Source organism: Pseudophryne corroboree, chromosome 3 (assembly GCF_028390025.1).
Source record: "Pseudophryne corroboree isolate aPseCor3 chromosome 3, aPseCor3.hap2, whole genome shotgun sequence".
NCBI lineage: Eukaryota > Metazoa > Chordata > Amphibia > Anura > Myobatrachidae > Pseudophryne > Pseudophryne corroboree.
This window is the reverse complement of record NC_086446.1, coordinates 317,811,578-317,825,173: the sequence shown is the minus strand read 5'-3', so window position 1 is coordinate 317,825,173 and position 13,596 is coordinate 317,811,578. Positions and strand designations below refer to the sequence as shown.

General features: G+C 47.9%; 1 long non-coding RNA gene across 1 annotated transcript in view; it reads left to right on the top strand.

Moving 5' to 3' along the window:
* The first annotated feature begins 206 nt into the window (after positions 1 to 206).
* LOC135057742 (uncharacterized) overlaps positions 207 to 13,596 on the top strand; it is a 31,154-nt gene continuing 17,764 nt past the window's right edge. The window contains exon 1 of the long non-coding RNA XR_010244336.1: positions 207 to 326. This is a non-coding gene — a long non-coding RNA (uncharacterized LOC135057742). The remainder of the gene's footprint in view (positions 327 to 13,596) is intronic.

Below are 13,596 nucleotides of genomic sequence, written 5' to 3'. Positions count from 1 at the left end.
TGGTCCTAGCACTGGGGAAGATAAAACTTGGAGCAGATAACTTGGTTCTCTATGAGAAAGGATCTTGGGTTTTGGATAAAAAGTCAATAAAATAGATAAATTGCAAATGAATAAAAATTAAAGTATGTAACAAAATGTAGTAGTATAATTATACACATAGTATCTCTGACCAGGAAATTCTGGTTATTTAGATTATCATTTGGCAAAGTTCTGGCAAAGAGATTTGCAGAGTGTCAGGTGACCGGCAAAGAGATCTGCAAAGTGTCAGTTGAAGATGACGGGAGGGATCGCAGAGGAATTAGTGACTGGAGAATAGCATGCAGGGGGTAAGTTACCATACTTGTGTAATTGTGTGTGTGGTGGGGGGTATTGAGAGGACAGTACAAAACATAGGGTCTATGGTGGGAGAGAGCGGACAATACAAAACATGCAGAAGTGGGCAACTTGGTATAGCACATGCAGATGGTGTGGGGGCACAATACAAAAACATAGAAATTGTGGCGTACTCTATAGGACATATAGAGGAAGGACATACACGTTTGGGGGTTGCGAGATGTAGAACATATTGTAATACAGAAAAACAGGAAGGGTGGGGAGAGCATGATACAGAACATACAGATCAGGGGGAGAACAATACAGATCAGGGGAGAGAGTGAAATGGCTGACATTTACAGTATATCAATGAACTGGGGGCAGGTGTACAAAGCCTGGGACAGCGATAAAGTAGAGAGAGATAAACTAACAACCAATCAGCTCCTAGTTGTCATTTTTCAAAACAGCATGTAACATGGCAGTTAGGAGCTGATTGGCTGGTGTTTTACCTCTCCCCACTTTCACTCTGTAGGGCTTAATACATCTCCCCCATAGAATAACCAAATGATGAAATGGTACAGAATGGTATGAATCATGTGAATTGGAGCTGTAACAAATTACTGTTTCCCTATCTTTACATATAATAAAGGTGACATAGCCCTTTCCCTAGAGTCCTTCTCCTTACCGCTCAGGGGGCCTGATTCAGATGCGGACGCAGAGCTGCTGTTGCACCAAGTGGCTCAATGCTTTTTCACTGTGCATGCATGTAAGCTGCACTGCGCACAAAATGAAATCAAGCTCACATAGAGGATCCCATCGCAAAGTGATTGACAGGAAGTCAGCGTTTGAGGTGGTAACAGGGGTGGCTAACTGTATACAGGTCCGTTCAAACGCCGTTCCATGTGCGTGCATAAATTACCCATTGCGACCTGTGTTGCTGCTCAGACTCACGATGCAATTGTAAACAGCAAGATTGCAGCAGCGATCGCTTCACCACAACTGAATCAGGCCCACAATTACACCATTATATTTTACTATTTTATCACATTTAACAACTAAGGGGTCAGTTTAATTAGGTGCAAGTTTGTCTTACAACAGTTGCACTTTCCGGTAGCCCCATAGGCTGAATCTGGCCATGAAGGGTGTTAGTTTGGATGCTGTTGAAACGTTGCAGCAATGGTAACTTGTACCTCATTGGATTGACCCCTAAATGTTAGCAATTTATAGCTTTTATTATTTACTGGTCAAATTTAATTTCTGAAGGTACCCACTAATTACTATAAGAGAGAACTTATCCCCCCAATGTGTGTACTGTATAAAAACAATGGACCCTTTGGGATAATTGTTCTTATTTTAGGTATTTTCCATGTTCTCAGTAGTTAGAGTAACATATTTATATAGAGATTTTTCTCCCTACACAACCGCACCACTGTATGCAGTTTGTCTCCTTGCTTGTTCATCCACTAACAATAATTTTTCATCTCTTCCTCTTCGTCTACACGCAGTGGGTGATCCCTGAATAGCTGCCCTGGGAGGAGAGCTGTGGACACATGCTACAAATGTTGGGACATATGCATTACCTATTAGGAGATGCGCTGGGTTTTCGGCAGTCAGAATACTGACACTGGGATTCCGACACTCTTCAGAATCCCAACGTTGGAACTCCAAATGGGCAAGGATACCGACGCCCATATACCCACGATCATAGATTTAGGGCTGGGCAAGGGGGGTAAGGTTTAGGCATCAGGCATGGGGGGGAGGGAAGTGGTTAGGCTGTGGGGGAGGGAGGGTTAGGTTTACGTGTCAGACGGGGGGGTTAGGTTTAGGCGTCAGGCGGGGGTTAGGGTAAGGCTGCAGGTGGGGGGAGGTTATGGTTAGGCTGCGGATAGGGTGGGTTAGGCACCCCCGGGGGAGGTTAGGCTGCGTGGGAGGGAGGGTTAGGTTTAGGCATCAGACAGGAGGGTTAGGTTTAGGCATTGGGCGGGGGGTTAAGTTTTAGCTGTGGGTGGGGGGAGCTTAGGTTTAGGCACCCTTGGTGTTGGTTAGGCTGTGGGGGAGGGAGGTTTAGGCGGGGGGGTTAGGTTTAGGCATCAGGTGGGGGGTTAAGTTTAGGCTGTGGGTGGCGGGAGTTTAGGGTTAGGCTGCGGGTAGGGTGGATAGGGTTAGGCACCCTTGGGAGTGGTTAGGCTGCGAGGGAGGGAGGGTTAGGTTTAGGCATCAGACAGGAGGGTTAGGTTTAGGCGTTGGGCGGGGGATTAAGTTTTAGCTGTGGGTGGGGGGATCTTAGGTTTAGGCACCCTTGGTGGTGGTTAGGCTGTGGGAGAGGGAGGTTTAGGTGGGGGATTAGGTTTAGGCATCAGGTAGAAGGTTAAGTTTAGGCTGTGGGTGGCGGGAGGTTAGGGTTAGGCTGCAGGTAGGGTGGGTTAGGGTTAGGCACCCCTAGGGGTGGTTAGGCTGCGGGAGAGGGAGGGTTAGGTTTAGGCATCAGGCGGGGGGTTAGGTTTAGGCATCAGGCACTGGGTTAGGTTTAGGCTGCGTGTGGCGGGAGGTTAGCGTTAGGCTGCGGGTAGGGTGGATAGGGTTAGGCACCCTCGGGAGTGGTTAGGCTGCGAGGGAGGGAGGGTTAGGTTTAGGCAGCAGGGATGGAGGGGGGGTGGTTAGGCTGCGGAGAGAGAGGGTTAGGTTTAGGCATCAGGGATGGAGGATAGGATTAGGCACCTCCGCGGGAGGGTTAGGCACAAAGAGGGGAGGTTAGGGATAGACTTCAGACAGGCAGGGTTAGGGTGGTGAGGAGACCGTTAGGCATCAGACAGAGGGGTTAGGGTTAGGCTGCGGGTGAAAGGAGGATAGGGTTAGGCTGCGGGTAGGGTGGGTTAGGGTTAGGGACCCTCGGGGATGTATAGGCTACGGGTGAGGGAGGGTTAGGTTTAGGCATCAGGTGGGGAGATTAGGTTTAAGCGTCAGGTGGGGGGGTTAGGTTTAAGCATCAGGTGGGGGGAGGTTAGGTTTAGGCAGCAGGTAGTGTTGGTTAGGGTTAGGCACGCCCAGGGGTGGTTAGGCTGCAGGGAAGGGAGGGTTAGGTTTAGGCATCAGGTGGGGGGTTAAGTTTAGGCATCAGGCGGGGGGTTAGGATTAGGCTGCAGGTGGGGGGAGGATAGGGTTAGGCTGCGGGTGGGGGGAGGATAGGGTTAGGCTGTGGGTAGAGTGGGTTAGGCACCCCCGGGAGTGGTTAGGCTGCGGGGAAGGGAGAGTTAGGTAGCAGGGATGGAGGTTAGGATTAGGCACCTCCACGGGAGGGTTAGGCACAAAGAGGGAGGTTAGTGTTAGACTGCAGATAGGCAGGGTTAGGGGGATGGGGAGAGGGGAGAACACTCCTTACTCACCCCTGTCAGTCTTTTCTGTGAAAACCAAAACACAACAACACTTAGCTGCTAAAACAGCGCCTCAAGAGTGTAACAAATATACATAATGAGATTCCTAATAAAGAGCAGCTCCTGAAATACTGCGCATGCCGGGAACACTATGTGGAGTGAGCGAACAGACAGCAGAACAAGAAAAAACCGCTGTGCTGTATATCAGGAGATAATAAATATGAAAAAGATAGCCGACATAAAGAGTGTGTAATATTTAATAGATTAAAAAGATGAGCAATAAGCAAGCATATATAAACCAATAAAAATAATCCCACTTTGATACTCTCAGGATATAGACTATCTCCTATAGCAGTGGTTCTCAAACTCGGTCCTCAGGACCCCACACAGTGCATGTTTTGCAGGTAACCCAGCAAGTGCACAGGTGTATTAATTACTCACTGACACATTTTAAAAGATCCACAGGTGGAGCTAATTATTTCACTTGTGATCTGTGAGGAGACCTGCAAAACATGCACTGTGTGGGGTCCTGAGGACCGAGTTTGAGAACCTGTGTCCTATAGTATATAACAATTAAATGGAAAGGACAAGATGATGGAAAAAGTCAGTTTTCCACAAACTGTCAGCCGTGGCTTAGGCTGAGAGTAAATGCACTGCAGCACAAACAGTTCCAAATAGTGGAGTGCTTATAATCATCAGGTGTAGATGGTGTTACTTCTCCAGTGGGCTGGTCGAGAGCCGGGCGTCCCCGGCTGTCAGTCCTGCAATGCCCACATCCACAATGCAGCGGAGAGGAAATAGGGGATCACTTGATATAGTAACTGGCTGTAGAGGCGTATCGTCCAGCGGTCACTCTCAGTAGATTTGGCAGCCAGATAGGGATCCAATCTAGACAGTGCAAGTGACACCTGATGAAGTACCTGAGCAAGGTGTATGTGAAGGCGGGGTCCTGACGCGTTTCGTCACATATCATGTGACTTTTTCAAAGGTGTGGTCCTGCCTCCCAAATAATTTGTATTTATAGTCTGATCAATTAAAGATCAGACAAATGTCCAAAATCAGTGCTTAATTAGGACAACTCATGGGCTTGTGCTCTCATCTCCTATATAATAGCCCTATTCTGTGATCTTGTGATTCATTTGCTAACGCTGGGCGGAGTCACAACAGTGGGCGGAGTTAGTCAAATGAGTCACAGATCTGGCCAAATCTATAGGACACTAGGTGCAGCTGCAGAAGCAGATAGTATGGACATGGCACAGGCAGGGTGCATACCTCCCAGCTTTCACACACACACACACACACACACACACACACACACACACACACACACACGGCGAAAAGGGGGCGTGGCTTCGCGGGAGGGCCCCCGTTTTTGTCAGTGAGGGGGCATGCCCAGCGCTCTGTGAGCTGCTGGCATGGCCCCCGGGGCTGATTATGAGTCCGGGGGACACAGGGTACTTGAGACAGGGGAGCCCTATCTCATTGCTGTGCCTGCTGTGGGTTGGGGGCGTGGCCTAATCGCGGGACGCGAGGTCACGCCCAATTATGCAAATTCCGGGATTTTTTTTTTTTTTTTTTTTTTTTTTTATGGTATTTTGGCCCCTCAGCTAGAGGTAAATCCAGAGGAGGTGGTCGCTCCCCCCTACACACCCGCACAGGCAGAAGAAAGCAGGGAGACTGCTGCCTCCCTGCAACACCACAGACCTGCCAATACGCAGCAGCGTGTGCTGACTGTAGCACAATGCTGCCGCTGTTGCTGGCAGGACGGGGGAGCTTCTGAGCTGGGACAGAGCTACTCCAGCCAGGGGGCCCCCTAAAACTGTGGGGCCAACGGTACGTACCGCCTGTCCCCCCCCCCCCCCCTTAATCCGGCTCTGCTGCTGGAACCCCCCCTTAATCCGTACCCCCTGATGCCCCCTCTCCCTCTGTCTCCACTATTCACCGCTGCTCTGCTAAGCAGAACAGCGAGTACAGGAGCTTTCCAACTGCTCCCCCCCCCCCCCCTCCGCAGGACACTGCGACCCGCGGGTGGGACAGCGGGACAGACCCCAAAAAATGGGACTGTCCCGCGAAAATTGGGACATTTGGGAGGTATGGGGGTGTGTGAGGGGGTATGCCATACTTGACCCCCACATCAGCATACTCAGCAGGGTCTCTCTGGCAGGGAGGAGCGTCACATTCTGGCACACTCTACGCTTCTTAGCTGTAGTTTTGTGGGTCACCAGCCGCTGTGCACTTTCCGTACTGCCTCTGTTATCTCCAGCCCCTGCGACCCCACCGCTAGCTGCAGCGCTGCCACCCGCAGTGAGTTGCGCCCAGCTCCTTCACACACTTTAGCCGGCGGGTAGCGCTGCAGAAGTCCGCGCTGCTTGCAGGCTCTGACTCCCTCCAGCATCAGCGTCTCCTGGGAGCTAACCAGTCACTCCCAGTCTCCCTTTACCATAGTGCCCAGCAGCCGTGAGGTCCGCGCCACGTGCATGCTATGACCCCCTCCTCCCTCCAGCCGCAGCATCTCCTGGGGGCTAACCAGTCACTCCCAGTCTCACCTTACCACAGTGCCCGGCAGCTGCGCGAGGTCTGCGGTGTGTGACTGAGGAGGGGGGGAGTGATGCGGACGGGCAGAGGAAGCAGGAATACAGCCTAAGAGAGTCAGCCATGCCAAGTCTCCACCAGCAGCAGATGCCAACAGGTTGGAGTGGAAAAGCAGCAGCCAGCAGCAGTGACTCCGGTAAGACACATCTGTCTGTCACCACTGTTCTGTCCCTAATACCAATCTCTGCCGTGCCCTGTGTTCTGTCATGTCCCTGTAACCCCTGGCCTTGACCTGCCACCCTTATCCTGGCCCTTTCACCCTTATCCTGGCCCTGTCACCCTTATGCTGGCCCTGCTACCCCTATCCTGGCCCTGTCACCCCTGTGCGTGCCCTGTGAACCCTATACTGGCCCTGACACCCCTGTCCTGGTCCTGCCGCCCCTACACTGACCCTGTCACCCCTATCCTGTCCCTGTCATTTCTGTCCTGGCCCCGTCGCCCATGTCCTGGCCCCGTCACCCCTGTCCTGGCCCCGTCACCCCTGTTCTGACCCTGTCACCCCTGTTCTGACCCTGTCACCTCTGTTCTGACCCTGTCACCCCTGTCCTGGCCCAGTCAACAATGTTCTGACCCTGTCACCCCTGTCCTGGCCCTGTTACTGCATACCCTCCAACTACCTTTTTGGCAGGTACAGTACCCGCAGCACCTCCAGACCTCTCCCCAATGCACCACACCTCCGCACCTTCCCCTCCACCACATGCGGCACTCCACCCCTCCCCCACATGCTGTGCCTCCAGACCCCCTACACCACCCGCGGCTCCCACTCCTCCGCCCCTTCACCACCCCCAGCAATCTCCAGGCCCCCTCCACCATTCACCCCCCTTATATGTCTCCCCCACACCTGCCCCCCTCCACCCGCAGCATCTGCAGACACCCTCCTCCATCCGCGGTCCCCCCCTCACCCACCCCTCCCCCACCAATGGCACCCCCGCACCTGCCCCACCACCACCTGCAGCACCTCCGGACCTCCTTCCCCATCTGCCGCAACACCCGTACCTGCCCCTCCCCTACCCATGGCGCCTACGGACCCCTACCCCACCAGTGGCACTCCCGCCCCTTCCCATCCCACAGCACCTCCGGAACCCTTCACCCATCTGCAACATCCCCACACCTGCCCCTCCCTCACCCATGGCACCCCTGCCCCTCCCCCACCTGCAGTGCCTCCGGACCCCTCCCCCATCTGCATCCCCCACTCCTCTGCCCCTCCCCCACCCGCAGCACCTCCCAACCCTTCCCCATCCGGGCCCCACCCCCACTTCTGCCCCCCCTCCATCCGCAGCATCTACAGACACCATCCGCAGTACCCCCCGTACCCGCTACATTCTGTACATTGTGGTCTGCAGGTGCTGTTCACGCCGTCGCAAGGGGCTGCGCCTCCTTCACCATCGCACACCCTTTCATTGTGCAATATTTAACCACTAACAAAGGAATGCAGGTGATACTCCATATAACACAAATATTGAACCCCAGAAAGGCATGCAAGGGTTAAGGGGGCGTAGCCCCTTGCGACGGTGTGAAGAGCGCCCGTAGGGCGCGATGAAGCACCTAGTATATAAAAAGATCACAAAAGTCGTCTCTCATAAAGAGATATATGTAAACAAAGTATACAGAATATACAAGACTGATGGCAAAACTGACTTGTAATTTAAATTAACTACTGCTGTAAACATAGCAATAAAGACTGTAGAGGAGTATATATAGCACAGGTATATATATATATGAGTATACATTTTAATGGAACAGATATTATTGGTATATTAAGGTGACGTTCAAGTATGTGCATAAATTCAACCATGTATATAACCTTTGGTGCTGTATAAAGCATCATTCTAAAGAAGAACATTCCCTTAATTAATTGGTACCTCCCGATAGGGTTAAACAGACACAGACGATACATATAGATAACAATGAATTTAAAATAGAAAAAAATGGCCGTATCTTGACAGCATACAGCCTATGTTTATATAGTCAATGTGTATAAAAGTAAAAGTAGAGAAGAAAACAGAGAAACAAAGTCTAATAATAATGAACCCATAAGAAGACATAATATTACTCATGGATACGAACTCGGAACCTTACTAGACCATACTGGTGTGCCCTAACCATCCACGCCACTGAGCCTGCTGAATGCACAGTGGATAAAATAAAATAACAGGACAAAGTGAACTCCAGCAGATGAAGTGATTTCACTCCCTCAGGTGTATAATGATTATGGAAGAAGAACAGTATAATATATACGTGCCGTAAATGCGGCAAAATGCAAGGGCGGAGTAAATCAGTTCTATTAAAAAAGCACTGTCGGCTCTGTTGATAGACCCATTCTTATGCCCACTTCATTTGTGTGGGCATTGAGTCCGCTTAAATAAAAATGCAACTGCAGATAGAAATATAACATAAGGACTAACATGTCTTATAAACAGGACATAACTCTCCTTACAGATCAGGTCCTTAGATCTGAATTAAATGACATACCGTCAGTGATTTTTAAGAAATCTAATAATTTGCAGCAATACCTTGCACCTAGCCTTTTTGTGGATAAAAGAAATACGAATGACAATGCAGTTTCTGTCAAAACTACCCAGTGGTTACCCAAAATCACATGATGCTTTAAATGTGGTGCGAAACAATGCATATCACGTGCTCATATATTAAGAATAACGTTAAGAGCTTCAGTGCCCCCAATTGGTCACAACTTGAGATACGCTCATATATTAACTGCAATAGTTCCTTTGTAATTTATCTACTCATCTGTAGTTGCAATCTAATCTATGTTGGCAGGACAACTCGTAAATTGAGGATTAGGTTTCTTGAACATAGACGCAACATCCAAAAGGGGTTTATGTTCCACAGTGTCTCCAGACACTTTGCAGACAAACATCAAAAAAATCCAGATGATATTCAATTGGTTGGTATCGAATCCATCATGCCTACAATACGAGGAGGCGATAGATATAGGAAATTATGCCTTAGAAAGAACTACTGGATACATAGGCTGAGATCCCTTATACCGGAGGGGTTAAATGAAAGCATCAAATTTGATCTTTAGGAATGATGCTATATCCCTTCTTTCTCCATCGACCTCAATGGCTCTGTCTATGTCTTTATACGCCTCACTTTACTGTAGATATTCCTTTAACTTCATGCACTTAGTACACAATCATTAATAAAATAGTTAATTTACCCGTATAATGTAAGGCTACTAATGAGAGGTGATCCCCTTGTGAGTTATGTCCTGTTTATAAGACATGTTAGTCCTTATGTTATATTTCTATCTGTAGTTGCATTTTTATTTAAGCAGACTCAATACCGGCACAAATGAAGTGGGCATTGCGTTTCTCTAAATGGAAACTCAAATTCCCATAAGAATGGGTCTATCAACAGAGCCGACAGTGCTTTTTTAATTTAACTGATTTACTCCGCCCTTGCCTTTTGCCGCATTTACGGCACGTATATATTATACTGTTCTTCTTCCATAATCATTATACATCTGAGGGAGTGAAATCACTTCTGCTGGAGTTCACTTTGCCCTGTTATTTTATTTTATCCACTGTGCATTCAGCAGGCTCAGTGGCGTGGATGGTTAGGGCACACCAGTATGTTCTAGTAAGGTTCTGAGTTCGTATCCATGAGTGATATTATGTCTTCTTATATGTTCATTATTATTAGACTTTGTTTCTCTGTTTTCTTCTCTACTTTTACTTTTATACACATTGACTATATAATAAACATAGGCTGTATGCTGTCAAGTTACGGTCATTTTTTTCTATTTTAAATTCATTGTTATCTATATGTATCGTCTGTGTCTGTTTAACCCTATCGGGAGGTACCAATTAATTAAGGGAATGTTCTTCTTTAGAATGATGCTTTATACAGCACCAAAGGTTATATACATGGTTGAATTTATGCACATTCTTGAACGTCACCTTAATATACCGATAATATCTGTTCCATTAAAATGTATACTCATATATATATACCTGTGCTATATATACTCCTCTACAGTCTTTATTGCTATGTTTACAGCAGTAGTTAATTTAAATTACAAGTCAGTTTTGCCATCAGTCTTGTATATTCTGTATACTTTGTTTACATATATCTCTTTATGAGAGCCGACTTTTGTGATCTTTTTATATATGAGAGCACAAGCCCATGAGTTGTCCTAATTAAGAACTGATTCTGGACATCTGTCTGATCTTTAATTGATCAGACTATAAATACGGATTGTTTGGGAGGCAGGACCACACCTTTGGAAAAGTCACATGATATGTGACGAAATGCGTCAGGACCCCGCCTTCATACACACCTTGCTCAGGTACTTAATCAGGTGTCACTTGCACTGTCTAGATTGGATCCCTATCTGGCTGCCAAATCTACTGAGAGTGACCGCTGGACGATACGCCTCTACAGCCAGTTACTATATCAAGTGATCCCCTATTTCCTCTCCGCTGCATTGTGGATGTGGGCATTGCAGGACTGACAGCCGGGGACGCCCGGCTCTCGACCAGCCCACTGGAGAAGTAACACCATCTACACCCGATGATTATAAGCACTCCACTATTTGGAACTGTTTGTGCTGCAGTGCATTTACTCTCAGCCTAAGCCACGGCTGACAGTTTGTGGAAAACGGACTTTTTCCATCATCTTGTCCTTTCCATTTAATTGTTATATACTATAGGAGATAGTCTATATCCTGAGAGTATCAAAGTGTGATTATTTTTATTGGTTTTTATATATGCTTGCTTATTGCTCATCTTTTTAATCTATTAAATATTACACACTCTTTATGTCGGCTCTCTTTTTCATATTTATCATCTCCTGATATACAGCGCAGCCGTTTTTTCTTGTTCTGCTGTCTTTTCTTTACTGGGATCCTGGCATTGGTATGACAACCACCATGAGCCCATGCGCTGGGATAGCATACTGACCCCTCTATTAGTACACCTCTTAATGCCCAGTGGGAAGGGCGATCCTGAGGCCATGGTTCCCCAAAGGTTTCCCCCCAAGGGGGTTTTTCCTCTCCTGAGTGCTGAAGGATGACTCTTTGTGAGTCCAGAGGTGTAGCTTTTATGCCATAATGAGTACCAATCTCGTGCCCGTCCCTGCAATGTATAAGAAGTAAAATAATTGCTAATGTGATCACTTTACTTCTGGGTTTAGACCCCGGCTGCGCTACTTCACATGTGCAGTCGTCAGACTGCGTATGTGAGAGCAGACAGTAATGCAGAGGGATCCCAAGGATCCTTCTCCTGGGAAATGGCATTAGCTGCCGGGCCAAGCTCAGAAATGCTTTACATTCTGGAGCTTGGTGAGTTTCACAGTTTACCAGCTGCCGTAGAGACTTTTGGTGGCTGCTTTTGTGTGCAAAATAGGAGGAACGCAATAGATAACTCAAATATCCATTGTAGTCCCCAATACATACATTCAGGGACTGGTTAATATTTGTGGGCAGCCCCCAAAACGGACTGTTTTTGGAGATGTCTCGCAAATATTATTTATTAAATATTCCACTTAATAAACTTTTTATATTTTAACATAAACTAAAAAAATGTTTTATATATTCATTGACTGAGTCTCCCGTCTTTACTGAATGCTAATTTCACAGGGTCCGCAAATTATTACTGATATGACTGTTACTCTACTGTCCTGCTGGTGCTCCTGGCCTGCTGTATAGCAGCCAGACATATACTTTATATACAGCACTCTTGGGGAGATGTATCAAGCCTTGGAGAGAGATAAAATGCAGATGTACAAACCACCCAATCATCTTCTGTCACTTATCTAGCACAGTACATTAAATAATACCTGTAGTTAGAAGCTTCAATATATAAAAAAATATCATGTCTTCCTTTCACTTAATTAACAAGTTAATTTAATATCATGTCTTCCTTTCACTTAATTAACAAGTTAATTTAATGAATTGTCTTGGAAACAGGGTAAGAAATTCACAGTATAAAATAATGTTATAAAGGCTTGTCAATACCTCCTGGTACATTTACATTGATTTATCATTCACATTTTTTCCATGCCAGACAGGGGTGGATTGGGAACGTAAAGTGGCCCTGGAAATATATGAAAAGTGGCCTCATGTAGGTTGGAGTAAGTCAGCTATAATCGGGGCCCAACACAAATTAAGCTTAAGCAAACTGTTAGCATTACCCACAGTGGTAGTAAGCAAGGCTAATGCAGCATGGTAGGCAGTCACAGTACCAGCAGTAGGATCAGGGTCGGACTGGCCCACAGGGGAACAGGGGAAACCACCGGTGGGCCCCACTGCCTGTGGGCCCTCCTCCTCCTCCTCTGGGGATCAGGTTCCAGACTTTATCCAGGTGCACTTGAGTTATGCATTATACATATGTTACATTGTACTTCACAAGACTATGGTTTATTATATATTTATCAAGAGGCACAGAACATGTACTCTGTAATGGTTAGTCAAACCTCTGTGTTGGCTGGCCACAACCCCACTGGAACCTGGCCACACCGATAAGCATGGGCCCCTACAACAGCATTACTCCGGTGGGCGCTTCATGCCTCAGTCCGACACTGAGTAGGATCGTGTCACAGGAGGTGAAGATCACACCGTTGGGTGAGGCATTGCACTGGTAGGCAGTCACATCACCTGCAGGAGAATCATGTCACAGGAGATGGAGATCACACCAGTAGCTGAGGCATTGTACTGGTAGGCAGTCACAGCACCAGCAGGAGGATCCTGCCACAGGAGGTGGAGATCACACCAGTGGGTGAGGTATTGCACTGGTAGGCAGTCACAGCACCAGCAGGAGGATCGTGTCAAAGGAGGTGGAGATCACACCAGTAGCTGAGGCATTGCACTGGTAGGCAGTCACATACCAACAGGAGGATCGTGTCAAAGGAGGTAGAGATCACACCAGTAGGTGAGGCATTGCACTGGTAGGCAGTCACGGCACCAGCAGGAGGATCTTGTCACAGGAGGTGGAGATCACACCAGTAGGTGTGGCATTGCCCTGGTAGGCAGTCACAGCACCAGCAGGAGGATCTTGTCACAGGAGGTGGAGATCACACCTGTAGGTGAGGCATTGCACTGATAGGCAGTAACAATAGCACCAGCATGAGGATTGTGTTGTGTCACAGAAGGTGGAGATCATACCAGTAGGTGAGGCATTGCACTGGTAGGCAGTCACAGCACCAGCAGGAGGATCATATCAAAGGAGGTGGAGATCACACCAGTAGGTGAGGCATTGCACTGGTAGGCAGTCACAGCACCAGCAGGAGGATTGTGTCACAGGAGGTGGAGATCACAACAGTAGGTGAGGCATTGTACTGGTAGGCAGTCACAGCACCA